This window comes from Chamaea fasciata, unplaced genomic scaffold, assembly GCF_029207755.1.
Source record: "Chamaea fasciata isolate MVZ Bird 193981 ecotype frontalis unplaced genomic scaffold, bChaFas1.0.hap1 SCAF_3, whole genome shotgun sequence".
In the NCBI taxonomy this organism is placed as follows: domain Eukaryota; kingdom Metazoa; phylum Chordata; class Aves; order Passeriformes; family Sylviidae; genus Chamaea; species Chamaea fasciata.
The window spans coordinates 45849069-45862779 of record NW_027094088.1 but is presented as its reverse complement, the minus strand read 5'-3'; the positions used below and the strand labels follow the sequence as shown (position 1 = coordinate 45862779).

The window sequence follows — 13711 nt, the reverse complement described above, 5'->3', positions numbered from 1 at the left end:
GCTTTGCATATGATAATACAGCATATTCTCATGAAAACTGATAAATATAGGATCTAAAAATGACTTATACTTTGAAATGATCTTTCCTACTGACACAGAAACCTAGATCTTCTTTAAAGAGAGTGTGACATGGAGTCCTCCATTGCTGTGATACTATCTGCACAACACTTCAGACCTGAGGATATTTTCTTCTCTAGAACATAAATTTAGATTTCATCTAAAATACTAAACCACAACTAATAATGCCCTGAACTTCAAAACTATCAGGTGAGTTTACTTTAACAACAGTGGTAAAGCTAACCACCAAATTAAACAACCTGAAAGCAGTTTTTATTAGTGTCTATCATGTTACAAAAACTGCCATAATAATTGGTGATGTAGTGAAAAAGAAAACCAGGAGAGAAATCTTGTGACTTTTGCCACGATTATAAGCAGGTGCAAATAGAAATTTGAAGTGAATTGAAAGTGAAAAGAACAAAGAGTCAGATGCAAAAAGACAGGCCACTTTAAAAATTACATCAGTGCAAGATCTCATATGTGTCTTGATGAATAAGTCAACCTTGGAAACTTTGGCAATGAACTGTGAGAAAGGAAAAACTCCTGACCTAATTCTCACTTCAGGTGAAACTGTTGAGTCCAGCTCTTAAACCCAGATTCAGAGTGACATCAATATTCAAGATTCTGAACACTGATGAATGCTGAAGTATTTGATTCTGTGATTCATCCAAGCAAAATAATCTAAGAAATTCCATTTTTATAATGCATTTAGAATTTCACAAATCAATTTTTTTAAGACTTTATGGAGAGTATTGTGGGACAGAGGTAAACACCTAGGTCTTACCTTAAGTCTAAATGTCATGACAACAGACTGCTTTGAGGAACTATTCATATTCCCATGCAGCTTGTCAGATTTAGGTTTTTTACCTTAAATATTCATGGATATATACAGGCTCTGTCCAATTGCCTCTTTTCCTCACATTACTTTGTCTCTCATTCCATTCTCTACCTCTGATTCTCATTCACTTTTGACTCTCACTTTCTTACATATTCTCACATATGGATAGTACATAGCTACATTGAGTGTAACACGGGAAATTCAAATAAAGTTCTGTAGCTGACAAATGGATGTTATTTTCTCAAGTCCCTGATTTTGTTCCTAAGGTAAATGTGAAAAATTGAAAATTAATTTATATAACATTTAGAACTGCATATGACAATAGCAGTGGCATAGCTTTTATGGGAATAGTCTATTTAATTAAGTTTTCAATTAACAGTGGAAATATATTTGAAATATGAACTGCCTCTTCATACCATTCAACTAAATTTTTATTACATACTTTTAAAAATAAGTACTTTTTGAGAGAATATTTATCATAATTTCTCATAGTTCCAGCCCATACTTTTCTCACTCTCCCAGGCACAAAGACCTCCAGTTGAGTTACAAGTTAAGGAATGAGTTGGAAAACACAAAAGAACGTTTTTGTTAGAATAAATTTCAAATTATACAAACTCAAAACTTGCAGAGTTAACTTCAATAGAGAAAGCAGTTCTCGGTATGTGTCAAGGGCATGAGACCTTCATGACAAGCCAGTCATGAATCTTCTAGGGAGGTCAAACATAATAATTGAAATACTCCTCCTCCCTGAGATCAGAAAGACTTGTGATATGAAAAATATTTTATCTACTTCTATTTGTTTTATTATTATTATCTATTAAGTCAAAACACAAGATGATTATTTTATATGCTTAAATTAGTCCTGTTCTAATTCTTGTAAGTACAACCCTCCAGTAATTCAAGTACTCAATCCAAAATTCCAATTGGACCAACCAAATAAGAGTCAAGTTTAATCTATTATTTTATAGGGATTTATGGTTAGATTATGATCTATGTATTTCCATATATAACCAATCATTATGCTGTTGTATCAACTAAAGCACTGAAGTTTTTTATATCAGACTCAAAGGCTATGACTTTGAAAATCTAGAGGAAGATGCTTTAATTTTATAATTTAAGAACTTTATCTGCTAATACTATGAGAGAGGATTTCAAATGGAAATTTTTTGAGTCCACGGTCTAATTTGAGGACGTAAAGTTGACACTTTTTCCATACTTCCAAATCTGTTGAAGTGTCTTTTTAGCAAAAGCAATACAGCAGTCCAATCTGATTACAAAAAATTCCTATTTCATTAAAAAATGTTTAAGAGAAGACCTAATCTGGTCATGATGATTTAGACAAGGACAGTGAGAGATGAAAGACATTTAAGACTGCTCTTTCCACAGAGACAGTTAAAATGTAGCTGCAAAAACAACCCCAAAATTGAGTGAATCAACTTGGTGACACACTCCTAAACGTGTGAGATTTCCAGACTAATCAACTGCAGCTGGCTATGATTAACCAGTCTTTAATAATAACAAAATACATTGTACTGAAAACTGTCTTTTCAGCTTCATACATCCTAAACTGACAGTAACAATTTTTGAGGTTTAATTGTGATAGTAATTATAGTGAACAGTATAATGAATGCACAATACATCATTTCATGACAATTCCTTTGTGACGCCTAACAGCCTGAGTTCAGGAAAAGCAAAAAACCTTGATTCTCATTGTTCTGTTGCACCTGTAGAGCTCTAATACTTTAAAAATATTCCTTAACAAATTACCTTATTAAAACCTCTATGTAAGTTGCCAGTACAAGTTATAATTTTATTGCATTAATGTGGTAACAGAGAGATGAGACTTTTATAATTGAAAATGAACTGGAGATATGTAAAAACATGTAGTTACTAACTCTTCTAATGAATCTAGACTACCAATTGACATTTCATTCATATAAAATCTGCAGTCTATCACCATGTGTGCTTACTATGGCTTTTAACTACTACAAAGGTCATGACAGTGACTGAACCGTTGAGATTTCATTGCAATTCCTAGGTCTGCAGGAGAGTGACAGGGTTTCTGGATTTGCTTCACCTCCTTTGTGCTTAATTTATTACATACATCCAGAAGCAAATAAAAACTGTAGTCTTTATAAAAGTTCTTCTTTGCCTATTTATTGCTTCTCTCCTGGGGTGATACATGTGAAAGAAGCACAGAGGAGAGAGGAACATTACTTGAGGGATGTCCATTCTCAGCCAAGGAATCTTAAAATTTAATTTCATGCTTTAAGTAGTTCACATTGCCATAACCTCCCTGTCCCTGAAACATAAATACAAGAATAAAAGGCAGCATAATCCAGGCATTTATGAAGAACTGATCAGACAGCTCTAAGGTTCTTGATTAGTTTGGTGTTAAATGGGCTGGTTGAGGGAGGTGCTTCTTCCCTTCAACTCAGCACTGGAGAGGCCATAGCTGGAGTGATATGCTCAGGTTTGGGCTCCTCAGCACAAGAGACATATGAAGCTACAGAAAAAGATCCAATGAAGGGCTGTGAATGTGAATAAGAGACTGGAGAATCTCTCCTGAAAGGAAAGATTGAGAGAGATGGGGCTTTTCAGTCTAGAGAGGAGAAGGCTCAAAGGAAGTCTTGTCAGTGTATACAAACATCTGAAGAGAAGTAGTAAAGAGGATAGAGCCAAGCACTTTTCAGCAGAGCCCAGTGGCAGATTAAGAAGGCAAAAACTGAACTACAGAAGGCTCCATCTGACCTTCAGGAAAACCTGCTGCTAGTAGGGTGACTGGATACTAGCACAAGTTGCCCAGAGAGATTGCAGAGGTGTCTCTCCTTGGAGATATTCAAAAGTTGTCTGGACATTGTCATGGGCCACCAGATCTAGGTCACCCTGCTTTGAGCAGGGGGGTTGAAAAATGTGAACTTCAGGGGTTCCATCCAACCTCAGTCCAAGGCAGGCACAGACCAACAGTTTGTACAGCAATTTCTGCCAAAGCCAACCTGCAGCATCATGGAAACTCCTCACATGAAGATATCAAGAGGATTTGTGGAATCCATCAGAAAGGCATTAAAGAGTATTATCCTCTCTATTGTATTAGTCTCTCAAGCAGCTGGTTGCACCTAATACAAATAGAATATGTATTATGCTATTAAGACCTCTCTTTTTCTACATTAAACACATTGTGCATGCATGTAATTTAGTAAAATAAAAGTCATTTCCTTGCACAGGATGAGATTAGGCAGCTTATTTTTCCTTTTTAATATCAACAGAACAAAGGCTCTTCAAAAAACTAATTGAAATTGGCATAAAAACACTATAATCACTATTCATTTTGCAGAAAATAAAAAGGTATTGCAAAGAAACCCATAAACCTTAGCACTTTGTTTGGCATCTGTGTAGCATATAAGAAAAGAGACATGAATATACAATAAAATTGTTTTCTAAGATATATATAGAGAGAAAATCTCTCTCTCCTCTCAAGGTGCTTGCGTCCACATGTGGTAACAAGTGATTTAAAACAACATCAGCAACCTTAAAGAAAATACAAACTTTTATAGGTTTCACACTACTATAAACAAGAAAGCAACAATTTTCTCTTTGTTGCAGAGGTTTTTCTGGAGCAGCATTAGGGAATTTTCCTTGGCTGCATACCTTAAAACAGCTCCTACCCAAGCATCTGGCCACATGCTGGTGCCACAGAGAGATTTGAGGGGAGCTGCAGGGTGTCTTTGCTGTAGAACCTGCATCTGTTCCTCTTCATTTCACTTAACTGAAAATACCTCCCTGGCTCAGGCACCCCTTTTTTATTCATCTTTAGTGGAGGCAGCTGCATGCTGAGAAGCCAGGTCAGTAATTACTGCAGCATGGGGAAGCTCATTTGAGCCATGCTGATTTCAGGGCAGGATCTCTGCTGGTTGCTTTTTTCCCACTCAGTCAATTCTCACCTCTTTTTTTTTTTTTTTTTTTTTTCTTTTCTTCCTTCTTTCCTTAGACTCAGCTTCTGATCAGTTGACCTGCTGCCCATCACTTTTCTCGAAGTAAAACATATCCCAGAAAACATCCCAGCATTGCTACCCAAAAGGAAACAATTCAAATTACTTTTTCAATGATACACTGTCATCTGGCCTAGTGTCCTTTTTCAAGGACCAAAGAAATGGCTGTTGGGTTTCTCTCTTTTTTATCCTGTGTTGTAAGGAACAGCAAACAGGCACATTTAACTACATAACCTCAGAGCAGTACCATAGTAGGAATTTATGTTTCTGTAGGTGTTTTCTAGGTCTAGTAAAGTCAGGGTAGTTTGCCCCTTGCTGTGAGAGCCTACCTGCATTTTTATAGGGCTGGCCAAAGAAGTCCTCTGGATGATCCTTTTGAAGTAAGAGGTGTGATGTAAATTAATCTTCAAGCTGTCTTTACTGTAACTTTTCTTATCCATGCCCTCTGTTCTGTCTTTTTCTGACTTCTTCAGTCTTGGCTTCTTGCCTTTTTGGCTCACCTACCTTAAAGTTTTAAGTGACACAAGTGGAGTTGTTTTTTTTTTTTTTTTCTGAAGGCGTCCTATACTTCTATTCTTCTATTCTATATACTCCCATAACAGTTTTCCTTCAAGTCTGTTAGTACCTAGTATTTTATATGTAGTGTAATTGTTGGGCAAAATTGGGTAAATATAATTTTATAATGGGTAAATATGATAATTAGCTTTATATTACAAATTAATAAAATTAATTAATCTGTTTATTGATTACTTGGAAGGTAAGAAAAACCAAACCACAACCATCCTCCTCCTTCAGCCAAGAATTTCAGAGGTAAATATACATGGAGTTTAAGAAAGATTTTATTTCATGAGTCCTCTGATGTTAAGGAAGACTAATTTTGCTTAAAGATATGCTATTTATAACTTAAAATGGTACTCATTTTTCTGCTTTTTTTTCTTTCTCCTGGATATAGACAGATAAAAATGGGTATTTAGTTGAAAGCTGTTGAGTACAAATCCTGCACCACTAAAGGAAAGAAGGAGATATTTCTAAACTGGCATACTCATCGCTATCCAGGGAGCTCTCAGTGCCAGATCAATCCCACCAAGAGTTGTTTTGCCCAGGTTGTTCATGTAGGAAGCATAGATAGGATGATTCATTTGGCCTGTCTTGCCTGACTCATAGACCCTTTATGAATCCTGCACAAAGTACATACAACTTTGGGTGAAAACTGAAAATGTTGGAAAGGGATTTTTTGGTTTACTCTAATGAATATAACATTTAAACTCTTACTCAATCTGAATCCAAATATTTAAAGTCATGGTTCTTTTATAAAAATAGCAAAAAAGGAATGGAAAAATTTAAAAGATAAAGCTTGCTATACAATTTTATAACATTTGCACTACAAGTAATTGATCTTTATAACCTCTAAATCCATATATCAGTGCATAAGAGCAGTAAGGATGTTTACCAAATGATGAAATGAAAAATTAGACTAATCATATTTGTCAGTATGGCATAGGTAACACCTAAATTTACAGTATTTGGAGTTTGTTTCCTTTAACCAACAGAGTTTTCTTCTACTAAGACAGAAAACTAAGATATGAAAGACAACTTTGAAGAAATCATCTGTGACATACCATCAAAATAGATCATAATTTGCATTTGCTTATGAAATAGTCCCTTGTGCATTAATCACTTGGAGTCTTTGGCAAGGATTCCTCATATCTGTGTTTGATGGAAGATCAGTTCCTGGCAGCTCTGTCTAACTAGGTTCACAGAAATAGCTGACTTGAAAAGTAAAACCCTAGCATATAGAAATAACAGTGAAGGGAATCTGTATCCCTGCTATTTCCCCCTCACTCCATATTTTTTCTTAGACTTTACTATGAGAACTTCTTTAAAATTTAAGTTTCAAAGGGAAGAGTTAGAAATTGATGCAGAAAATATTTGTCACCGATTTTCATCTGTTTTGCTGTGGATTATTATTGCTTTCAGTCTTACATATGGTTAGTGGCTAGTGGCATTGCCACTCAGGTTTCAGTCTGTCAGGATATGGAAATGAGCCAGATCATTTATAGCTTCATCTGTGGTACAGAAAGTAAGAGGCAAAGCAATGTTCAAGAAGACAAGTCCAGGCTCAGTTTTGAAGTGCAACCTATTTATCACTTCAAGAAATGACCTGAAAAAAGTAGAATACACACACAAGAAGGCATAATGTAGATTAACTCTGAAGAGAAACTAGCATGCTATTGCAAAAGAGCAGATCCTCTTAGAGGTTTACACATGCAAATTTGTCAGATAGGTTTGAAAGAAATCATATGGGGAGTTGTGTGTTTTGTGTTCACCATTGCCACACACCATCAGGTGAAGTCCACACATTTATACACCCAACCCAGCCAAGTAGTGCCATCTCCACAACTACCATCACCTCATTTCCTACAAGGATTTTGTACTTTACCTCTTAATGTGCTTTCTGGTAGGTAGGCCACTCCACCAAGAAAACCAGATCAGATCATAGGTGTAGCAAGCCATTTGTCTGGGAGTGTCTGCTAACATAAGATTAGAAGATAAGAACAGATAATGGAAATACTTAGCTCCTTTAATCTTCCCAGCAATCAGTAGGAAGATTTCTAGAAATTTCCTGACCTAGAATTTGAGTTCGAGTCACCACATGCAGTAGCCACAGCTGACGCTATCTTACGCTTGATGTGTTGCAAAATTTTGTGTGAAAATCATCTCTCCTGTGGGAAAAGAAGGGCTTCCTTTTGATTTCAGTCTGGTACCCAATAAACAGTTTGCAAAAACAATGGCCAATTTCACCTACATTTACCATAACAGTCACAGTTGTATAATTTCTTAATACTCCCTCCAGCTAAATTTTTTTATCAATTGCAGTTTCAAATGAATCATCTTTAATATAAAAGCATTCCCACACCATAACAATGTGTTAATCTTATTACTCATAGTTAGGCTTTTTCCTGTTTTATTATATATATTGATTTTGAGAAATTTCTGTGGAAAACTGAAAAAATGAAATGTTTAAATTTTTATTGATGGAAGGAGCAGCCTCTAAGAAACAGCATCCATTGAAGCGAATTTCTGTTGCCAGATATTGATCATACTTGAGGTAACTAGAACATTTGTTCAAATAACAGGTAAAACGAATAGAACTAAGATCTGTAAGAGACACATGATTCCCCGGAGTAGTGGTTAAATATTTCAATGCAACATTTAAGTTAATTTGACATTTTGAATTACTTAATCTACTTGAGGTTGTCTCCGTGATCTCTACCCTTGAAAAAATCTGTTTAAAGACAGAGTATTTGAAATTAAAATTTTCTGACAGCTCCAGTGACCAGTTTTCTAAAAACACTAGTATTAGTGCTGATCAATCTTGCACAGAACTTCTCTGAAAATAACAGTTACTTTTTTCCATTTTCTTATCTTGAAGTTATCTAGGTGAGAAACAAGCTAGCAGCTAGTGTTTTTCTTCAGGAAAATGTATGGCAACCACATGTGAAAACTGCACGTATGTTATAGAGTAATAAAGGAAAACTATCGCAGAATACTCTAAATGTGACGGTACCCATCTAGGTATTTATTATGACAAAATACAGACTCAAAAAATCAAAATAACTATTATTTAGAATTAATTTTTCATACATCTTCTTGATTTCTGAGAAGAAAAAAAACATAAAAATCAAATAGAAATGGGAAAAAAGGGTTTTGTAAAAAAAAAAAAAAAGGAAAACCACTTAATTCTTCTTGGATGTTTATGACAAAACAATGAAATTATGAAATTTGAGAAATATTTCCCTCTGGAAAACACATATTCTTCTGTTTTTTAAAAGTTCACCTTTTACTACTACAACAATAAATATAGATATTGGAGTAGATTACTTGCAAAGAATAGAATTTCTATCGTAGTCCTCTTTATTTTATTTTTAATTTAATGTTGTCTCCTTGTAGTCAAAAAGTAATTCATTCACATCAATTTTTTTTCAGTATTTATGAGCCCATGAATAGCAGTTTTTCAGGTGTTAAGAAATCAGATGTGAGAAAGTCACTGTTTTTCAAGTGAGTCAGCCCTTACAAAGGTCTAGAATTTATAATTGATATGTATGAAGCAAAGTAATAAAATAGGACCCAAAAGCATTTTGACTGTTTTTCTAATTTCCTGGAGTCAGTCTTCTGGAACAAGAACTTCACAGTTGATATTCTTTTTCCCATTTCCATATTATCAATATGCAACTTTATTTTGCTATCACTGAAGAGAAAAGCCTTTTTCTGTTATGTTCAGTCTCACTTTAACCATTAAAGCTATTGTATTTCATTTGCATAGGAACATGAGTCAAGGACATGGAAATTTTTGTGTCTAGCTGTTCCTGATTGAACACCAAATTTTTAAATATCACTAAACGATGAGTTACTTTATTAACAGGTCTTCATATTCTTAATTCATATTGAGAATATGAAACTTATAACAGCTTCATATTCTCACAGCACTGTTCACTTAGCTTTTTTGGAATAGGAATGTTTTTTAGAAGAAAACGGTTTGTTGAAAATCTATCATAGAAAGACCTTATATGATCACTCAACCTGACTTATCTTAACCTTGGTCTTCGTATTCAACCCTGCAGTTCTACTGAGTTCAGTAGCTTGTGATATGATTGGTACAATCATTCCTCTTGAGTGAATGATCCAGCAGAGTTTAGCTGAAGTTCACATAAACTGCTATGACTAGTGTACAGAATACACCTGTTTCCTTGGTGACTAAAGAGATTCATTCTTCATTACATGATGACAAAATCCTAATATGCTTTGAAAATTCCACTAATGTTCCATACGATCTGTTAGATTTTTCTTGTTGCAATGAAACATCATTTCTTTGGAAAATCTTTCTTTTCAGTACCATACAATGTTTTTGCCTTTAGCAGAACAAGGACATATATATGCATATATGCTTATATCTGTATCAATCTGTTATATGTATTTTTATATGTATATCTATATAATTTTGTGTAACTCATGAACACGAAAAACAAAGCAAAACAGAAAATAAAGCAGAGATAGAAGAAGACACAGGAATTTTTAAGACATATTTGTAAAGACTAAAATACTAAAAAGAATTTTATCATTGACTATAAAAATGCTTTACAGATTAAATTAAATTTAAATATTTTTTACCAAAAAGTTAATACCTTAATAGTTAAAAATATTAAATTTACCCAAGTGATCTTGAAAGCTCCATTTAATGTCTTGACATTCAGCAGTTCTTACAAAGTGAATGAAAAACAGGGTACTTAGTCAGACTCAAGTTAAAAGAGCACAGCTGCTTTGATGGAAAGTTTCCAAAATAGTTTTTCAGTACTTTATAGGAACAACCATATTTAAGTATGAAACTTTCCTGTTTTCTTGGGCCAACAGAGGCAAAACTTCCTTTCCTATTCTTTTCTTTTTTTTTTTTCCCTTTCCCCAAATGCTAATGCAATTAATTAGGGAGGAAGGGTTGGGTAACTGTAATATTCATTTCAGGAATAAAAGTCCCACTGTCTTCAACAAAGCATGTATTTAACTCCTTGTATTTTGCTTTTAATTTCTCTGTGGAGTAAATCAGTAGCACACTGATGAAAACCAAGAAAATAACCAGGAAAATGTCTGGCAAAAACTTTCACAGAAACTAAACCATACAGTTTCAAATTATTTTTATTTGACCATATAATTGGCCTCACTTATGCTCAAAACTCAAAATTCAGCCAATGCTTCCAGGAAATTTCATTATTTCCAATTCTAGTAAAAGCAGCATGATTTTAAAATTATACTGAAAGCTATAAATAATCAGCTACACTGTGAGTTTGTGGTGTAGGTTCAGTTTCTTTGCAAGAAAAATCTACATGTTTGTATAAATCCAACTCTGTGAAAAAATTACTTCTCCACTCAAACCTAATCTTGCTTAAGTGACTTGTTCACAGCTAAAGACCCCTGAATTTGGCTGTAGATTTTGGACAGATTAGTTCCATAGGATAAGTGATAGAAAGTAGAAATTTAGAAAACACACGAAAAAAAACATGAAAAGAAAATGGTAACCTATCTTTAAATATTTCGATGTTGAATGGCTTGTCCTCAAAGAAGACTCAGATGATATATCCAGTGGAAGGGGGAGCAGGATGTCTCTAGACCAGAGAGGAAAAACAGACTTTTAAATCCCTCTCAGGTCTGAATTCCTGATGGAACATTTAGTGTCTTGGTTTCAAATTTGGTTTTCAAAGAGTATCAAATCAATTTTTTTCACTTGACCAGCCAGTGCTCAAACCTAACACCTTTACCTTCTGTTGATTTTAAATCCAACAAGTCTTCAGCTTTTCTCTGCATATCTGCCTTTGAGAGCTCTTCACTTCAAAGACTCTCGGCTGTTTTGCTGCCATATGGACCTCCAAAGGCAGTACTGACCCAAGAGCTTATGCAGGGGATTATACACATCCACTGAAGAACCCTACCAGAATGATCCAGAACCATGGACTTCTGCTTAATCATTTAGTAAGTGTCCTCTCACTCACTACTTCTCCCACAGAGTAATATCTTTGAGAGTTAATACATGGGATCCTAATTAATTTTTATTTTCTTCCTGAAAAGGAGATTTGGTTTGTGTCCTTCAGGTCTTTTGTGTTGACAAAGATGATGTCAGAAATAGAAGCATTCTCCTCTACAGAACTGTCATAAACCCAATTGCAGAATTGTAGAGAAACTAATAGTCCTGATTAGTTTGCAATTTTAATAATGTTCTTTTAATAATCTCTTTTCATGTAATTAGCTTATTTAACAAATGTATACCCCAGGTGGATACTCATGGAACTGATCTTTTAAATCCCATGATATTAAGGTCACAAGTTCTTATATTTTCTTTGATCTGAATTGACGCCTGGTACAGTCACAAACTTTATAACCCCACCAGCAGAAGGGAGTTTATATCCCGGTTTCCCTAGAGAATCAAACCTAGAATTTCAAACAATTTGAAAGTTTTTCCCCATGTGTCAGCCGTACAAACACTCTGAGAATATATTTTTCCTACATTTCAGAAGTATCCGTTAGTTAAAATAGAAATATCTCTTGTTTACAGCTCCTGTAATCAATCACATATTTAAGAGAGGAAAAGTATGCATTCAGCTGCAAACTACAGACATTCACTCTCATTTTCTTGTCTTAGGTACCTCAACATTCTCAAATATGTTTTAGTCTTAGACCAGATGAGTACTGGATCTTTTTATAATTTTTAGGTGTCTGTCTTCCAGAAAATGAAAAGCTCCTTGCTTTCTTTTCCCAGATCTCCTCTTTTCTCACTCTGACATTCTCACAAAACCTCCTCATTCTTTCCCCTTACGGTTTAGTAAGTAAAGGATAGCAATAAGAAGGGATTATAATTATGAAATCCTTTCTTGCACTAAAGATTCTCTCTTATTCCACTGTTTGGAAAGTCACTGTTAGCAATCCATCATTGTGCTATATAATTTTCTTTTTCTACAGCTTTATAAGCCTTGTTGGGAGTCTGTAATACTGTAGTGGTTTGAAAGCAAAACAAATGAGAGGCTCCAAGTCAGAGATACAACTTAATAGGAAGAAAGGAAAGAAAGTAAAATAAAATAGATGCAATAATACAAGAGACCACTGACAGAGTCAGAATACAACCTGAGCAGAGTGATGGAAGCAGTCCAGATGAGGTGGTCTTCCTGAAGCAGTGAGCCTGTAGCAAGTTCTGGTAGCTCTGGTTCTCTGGGAATCCAGTGGGTAAGGGCCCTCTGTACTGTCCCAAAGCCCAGATTATATCCAGGTGAGAATGCTTGGTTCCTCCCCCTGGGCGGAGCATCTCACAATGGGATGATGAGTCATGCAGGGGGTCCTTGATGGCCCATTAAACAGACATAGCACCTGGAGGGAGTTATCTATGAGCCATGGGCAAGGCATTTGATGGGCCATTAAGAGAAGATAATGGCCCAGAGGGAGGGGGTCTGGGAAAACACTGCCTCACCTGGATTCACCAGTTCATGAAGATGGTGATAGAATATTTTGTGCACATCCTATACTACAACCCAGGACAAATACTGACATTTTATTCCATAGTTATTCATGAAGAAAAAGTAGCTCATTCTGCTAAAAAGAGAAAAAAATCAGAATGTTTACTTATTCCTTGCTTTTGTGAAGCACAAAATATTTGATTTATAGTAGAGGCTTTTGATTTTAGTGTCATTGTTTGGCAAAGATTCAAGGTCCTAGAATATCTTGATTTTAAACCTCTTTTCAGTAAATATCTATCATTTAGAGATTATTTTAATTTTGAGCAGTCTCAAGTAATATTCCTTTGCTTTTTTTGTCTTTAAGTTTAAATGTTATCTATGTGAAATTCTTTTCACAGTATTTATCAATTACTATTTCATTATCAGAAATAAACATATTATTGAAACTGGAAAACAAAAACAGCAGAAAAAAATAATACAGGAATGTATTAATTAGGTTAACGTGAGAAGTTTTCAAAAGAAGAAGCTGTTGAGAAAAGCTACTGAATTTCCTGTTGGTTGTTGCTACTTGATTTTCTTGTTTTGTCATCATTTTTCCTCTTTATTTCATTCTGAAACTGATTTACTATGTTCATTGCTTCAACAGTCTTCGTTGGTTCACGTAATTTTATCTCTTTATCCATAGGGTCAGGTAATTTGTTTTATTCTTGGCTTTAAAAACATAGAAAATAAAACAAATTATGGAAAGAAGTGAAGAATCTCATATAAAATAACAGCCTGAATGGAACATAACCTTGAAATCCAACAGAATAATACTGTGTTTTGGCATGTATTAT

The 13711-nt window shown here is 34.7% G+C and overlaps 1 long non-coding RNA gene across 5 annotated transcripts; it reads right to left on the bottom strand.

Moving 5' to 3' along the window:
* Window positions 1-1245: 1245 nt before the first annotated feature.
* On the bottom strand, window positions 1246-12642 carry LOC136286829 (uncharacterized). 5 transcript variants are annotated; one of them, XR_010720001.1, is made up of 5 exons: window positions 12550-12642; window positions 7513-7607; window positions 7325-7412; window positions 5214-7045; window positions 1246-4962 (listed from the first exon to the last, which is right to left on the bottom strand). It is a non-coding gene; the product is annotated as an uncharacterized lncRNA (long non-coding RNA). The 5 variants fall into 5 exon arrangements; XR_010719999.1 differs by having other exon boundaries at window positions 1246-7045; window positions 7325-7415; XR_010719997.1 differs by having other exon boundaries at window positions 1246-7045.
* Between the last annotated feature and the right edge of the window lie 1069 nt (window positions 12643-13711).